This window comes from Gopherus flavomarginatus, chromosome 8 (genome assembly GCF_025201925.1).
Source record: "Gopherus flavomarginatus isolate rGopFla2 chromosome 8, rGopFla2.mat.asm, whole genome shotgun sequence".
Taxonomy (NCBI): Eukaryota; Metazoa; Chordata; order Testudines; family Testudinidae; genus Gopherus; species Gopherus flavomarginatus.
Genome location: NC_066624.1, coordinates 74,305,970 through 74,311,699, shown reverse-complemented (window position 1 = coordinate 74,311,699; position 5,730 = coordinate 74,305,970).

Genomic DNA, 5,730 nt, shown 5'->3' with positions numbered 1-5,730 from the left:
GGTTCTGGGGTGTGAAATGTATATCTTAAGGTGCAAATATCTATTTATGTGGATCTGTAGCATGAAAGTCAGTGGACAAATTTTTTGTTACCTACAGAACAGATTAATTATAATTGTGTTTGTCATGGAGAACTCAGTATGTGCCAGTGTTTTCAGTATTAATTCTTATTTTCAGGGATTTATAATTCAGGCAAAGCCCACTAATGAGTAATTTTATTAAATCACTTTTCAGGAAATCATGTAGCTGTTTTAGTACAGAAAAAAAAATATTTAACAACATGAAAACCTACGGAACTGGCCAGCTTAGTGTTCTGATATGCATTTTGAAATTTGTTGCCTGATTTTCATTTACTAGTGACATTTTATACATTGTATTTACTACTCCTCACCATATAAGGCAAGTTTTTGCCCACCTGCTGTATTGCAAGCATAAGTACTCAAAAATCATGATTAGCTTAAAAAGCAGGAGATTTTATTTTAAAAATAATATATTTGGAATTCTTTTTATTTGCCTTCTGGGTTCTTTACTGTTTTGAGTTCATTAGGTCATGTTTTTAATGCTCTCTCTGAAACCAGGAGGATTAGAAATTTGTTTCGTATTAATGAATGCTGAGTTTCTCACCTTGGCTTCAGGAGGTGGCATTTTCAGAAAGCCACCACGTACTGTAACACTTGTGATAAAATTTCAGGAGGTGGCCACACTGCACCTGCCAGTTTTGCAGCCACAGTGGCCTCAGAAACAGAGGTTAAAGGATGCTAGGAAAATAATTTCCTATCTTTTTCCTTTTGGTGTAACTTGCTTTACTGGACATTAAGCGATGCTGTGGTGGTCGCCGGTAAGCATCTTCTCTTCTGCCGTCTGCGCTATTCTACCCATACTCTTCAGGCTCTTCCATTCAACTCTGTAGCATGGTGGAACAGAGAGGCAGCACTGGGAACTGAGAGGAGAGATAGATCAGACTTCCTTTGTGATCATCCACTTTTGGTGGGGAAATGGTTGATATCTCAAAACCTTCCTCACAGCAAGAATTCTTGAGCCATCTGTAGGGTGACCATATTTCCCTAAACTAAAAATGGGACCCCAGGGACACCCACGCGTGGCTCGCCTAAGTCCTGTCAGGCATCACCACTTGCCCCAGCTGACATCACAGTCATCAGGATTTTTTTGGCAAAACAGGGCATTTGTTCCATTTGTTTTTGCCCAGACATTTCTCTGCACACCTCCCTCCCCCTTGGGCAAGAGCAAATGGGACAAATGCCCACTTTTGCCAAAAAAGTCCTGACATCTGGGACAGAGTTTAAAAATGGGCCAAAATGGGACATATGGTCACCCTAGTCATCTGTTGATCTTCATTATCTTGTCATCCCTTCGCCTTCTCTAGGGACCTCATTTTGTTAGGCAGGTGCCTGCAGATCTTGAGCAGCCTGGACCACCTCCTCTCTCCTCTCCTGCATTATATCCCATCTGAATTCCATCATTGTCTCCAGCTGCATCTCTGAGCCTTGAATTTTCTCACCATGAGCTCCGTCAGGTGACGTTTCATGTGTAAGTAGCTTCTATCACATACCGTCTCAAGAATGATTGATTTACATCAGCAGTTCTCAACCCATGGCCCAATTAGCACACAGTTGTGGCCCAGCTCAGCTGTGTGCTAAAGGCGGGTATTAGGGTCCACCAGATTCCTGGCTGCCCGGTGTGGTGTGTTCCAGGTGGCCCCATTGCCCAGCGTGGCAGCAGGGTCAAGACTGCCAGCCAGCCCCGCGGAGTCAGGGGTCTGGGGTCTGGGGCAAGCAGCCAGCTCCACGAGCTCTGGAGCAGCCGTGCACAGAGGTTCAGGGCTCCCAGCCCACCCCATGTGGTGGGCTCCAGGGCAGCCGGCTGTCCCAGTCCTGTGCAACTGTGCGGCGGGGGTCTGGGGTGCGCAGCCAGCCCACCCTGCAGGGTCTGTGTCCATGGCTCTTGGCCAGCCCCGCGAGCTCTAGGGTCCAGGGCAGGCTCCTGGGATGGCAAACTCTAGCGTTTCGGGGCTCCTGGCTGACACCGTGAGCTCTGCGGTCCAGAGCAGCCATGTGGTGGGAGTGCAGGTCTGGGGCTGCCAGCCCATCCTGCAGGGTCTGTGGCAGCCATGCAATGGGTGTCCCAGCTGACTCCATGCAGCAGGGGTCATAGTCAGGGTCCAGGCTGCTCCTGCCCTGCCACATGGTTCCTGTGGCCCAAGTAACACATTGTGGGCCACATCTGCAGCTCACAGTGTGTAATCAATTGAGAACCACTGATTTACGTACTGCAGTTCCGCATCAGCTTTGTCTCTGCTTCTCCTCGGGGTCACTTCTAGTGCTGCTTCAGTAGCCATTGTTGTCTTTTCTTCCTAGACCCTATTCCTAGAAAAAAAGAAGGGGAAGTGGGCGGGAAAAACCGTCCCCCTGCCAAGGGACAACTTTACAAACACTCACAGAAACTGTTGTTAGCTGCTAGCTCTTCCTTGCTCCAGTGCTCCCTAGTGACTGGCTTTTAAACCTAGCTAAACTAGCTGAGTCCCCTCCACCCCCTTGTTAAGGGATATCAGCAAGCACTGAATCCAGGCACACACCTGGTAAAAATCACTGCAAACAAAACACAAAATCATCACTCTCCTCACAAGCCAAAATCCCACTGAACCTCTAGTTGCTAGTTTTTCTGTATCTAATAGCCTAACTTGGCTATTGCTTTTGGAAATGAAGATGAAACTCATTTGGGTTTTTGCCCCTTATTTAAATCATGTGTTTTAATATTAATGCCTAAGAGCTGTATGTGGGGTGCACACTTCACATGTGGTAGCAAACAAGTATGGGGCTGGAAGGTACATGTAACTGGGTAGTTGTTGTTTGTATAATGCCATGCATTCAGTATAGTAAGCTTCATTTATTTCTTAATAAAGTACTTGTATAAAAATTAAGGGAAATTCTTTACCTAAGAGGTGTGAGGAGAAAGGAAAAAAATAACCATTTACGCTTAGCAAAGCTGTGAGTGGCATGGACAGCTGTTCATCTGTGAACATAAGAACAATTATACTGGGTAGGCCAATGGTCCATCTAGCCCAGCATTCTGTCTTCTGAAAGTCGCCAGTGCCAGATGCCTCAGAGGGAATGAAGAAGAACAAGCAATCATTGAGTGATCCATCCCGTCATATGCTTCCAGCTCTGTGCATTTTGTGGTATCAGCAGAAACCTGCCTGCACATTTCTAGAGAGATGGCATATTTATATGATCTTGGTTCACATGTCACATTTCCTGAGAGAGGCATGCATCTGAAAATAGAATAACACCTGTAGTGAGGGAATAATTAAAGTGATGTCTCGTTTCCTAGTAGGGTGACCAGATGTCTTGATTTTATAGGGACAGTCCCAATATTTGAGACTTTTTCTTATATAGTAGCCTATTACCCCCACCCCACCCCAATTTTTCACACTTGCTGTCTGCACACCCTATTTCCTAGTGTATCTAAAAGTGAGTATTCCCCAACCCTTCCCCCCATTTCTATATATTTTTGTTTGTATTTAATTAACTAGGTCTTGTTCTACAATTTTTAACTAAAGTAGGTTTTCAAAAATACTCTTCAGATAGAATTCTTAGTTTAGTCCAACACTTTCTTGTTTTAATACAAAATGCAGTGAGATGTCAACACTTGTTTTCTTTTTAATGAAGGGGGATTGTGTCTTTTAGGGTATTGTTATCTAGCTACAAAGCTGCAGTATTGTATCAGTGTGTTAATGTGTTTTAATTACTGTCATTTAAAGTATTCAGGGCTTCCGCAATTTGTACCAGTTGAGAATCTGGCCCAGAATTGTTACATTGTTGCAACAGTTATGCTGAAGGCCCGGTATACTTTGCAGCAAGCTAGATCTCAGTTCTGAGGCAAGAGACCTGGATACTGTCATACTCAACTGCTGCATACTGGAGATTCTGCAACAGCTTCAGATAAATTTTTAAAAATCAAGGTTTTTATTAGGGCTGTTTGATTGATTGCAGTTAACTCATGCAATTAATTCAAAAAATTAATTGTGATTTAAAAAATGATGATTAATTGCAGTCTTAGTCACACTGAAACAACAGAATACAAATTGAAATTTATTAAATATTTTGGATTTTTTTTTACATTTTTAAATATATTGATTTCAATTACAACACAATACAAAGTGTGCAGTACTCACTTTATATTATTTTTATTACAAATATTTGCATTGTAAAAATGATAAACAAAAGAAACAGTATTTTTCAGTTCCCCTGGTACAAGTACTGTAGTGCAATCTCTTTATCATGAAAGTGCAATTTACAAATGTAGATTTTTTTTTGGTTACATAACTGCACTCCAAAACAAAACAATGTAAAACTTTAGATTCTACAAGTCCACTCTGTCCTGAATCCAAATCCACATAGAATCTGAAGTACCCTCCAAAATCGGATTGGGACAGGGTGTGGAGCATGCTTTCAGAAGTCTTAAAAGAGCAGGTTCTGATGTGGAAACTACAGAACCTGAACCACCAAAAAAGAAAATCAACCTTTTGCTGGTGGCATCTGACTCAGATGATTAAAATGAACATGCATTTGTCTGCACTGCTTTGGATCGTTGTTGAGCAGAACCCATCATCAGTATGGACACATGTCCTCTGGAATGGTGGTTGAAGCATGAAGGGACATATGAATCTTTAGTGCATCTTGCAATGCTGGCTACAACAGTGCCATGCCAACACCTGTTCTCACTTTCAGGTGACACTGTAAACAAGAAGTGGGCAGTGTTATCTTCTGCAAATGTGAACAAACTTGTTTGTCTGAGTGATTGGCTGAATAAGAAGTAGGATTGAGTGGACTTGTATACTCAAAAGTTCTACATTGTTTTATTTTTGAATGCAGTTATTTTTGTACCAAAGAGTCTTGTGGCACCTTATAGACTAACTGATGTATTGGAGCATGAGCTTTCGTGGGTGAATAGCCGCTTTGTTGGATGCATGTCATCCGACAAAGTGGGTATTCACCCACGAAAGCTCATGCTCCAATACGTCTGTTAGTCTATAAGGTGCCAGAGAACTCTTTGCTGCTTTTACAGGTCCAGACTAACACGGCTACCCCTCTGTTACTTATTTTTGTACATAATTCTACATTTGTAAGTTCAACATTCATGATAGAGATTGCACTACAGAACTTGTATTAAGTGATTGAAAAATACTATTTCTTTTAATTTTACAGTGCAAATATTTATAATAAAAATAAATATAAAGTGAGCAGAATGCACTTCGTATTCTGTGTTGTAACTGAAATCAATACATTTGAAAATGTGGAAAACATCCAAAATTATTTATATAAATAGTATTCTACTATTGTTTAACAGTTCGATTAATCATGATTAATTTTTTTACTCACTTGACAGCCCTAGTTTTTATTTAAGTGTAAAAATGAAAAGTATAACCCATATGGGTTTGTGTCTGAATTAAATTTAATATTAAATATCTTGATGCAGCCCTTAGTTGTACATTGTCATTGTGCTGAAAAATTCTATATTGAAAATACAGAACTTCATTGTTGTAGAAGTTGTTGAGGAGAGGTTTTGGTAGTGGGTAAGGTACAGCTAGTTATTTTGACATGGGAGATTTGGGGAGGGTAGGTAGGATTGTGGGAGAACCTAATTAGCAGGTTAAAATACTTAATAATGAAGTATTTAACAGTATTCAATTTTTAGTCCATAGCCCATTGAAC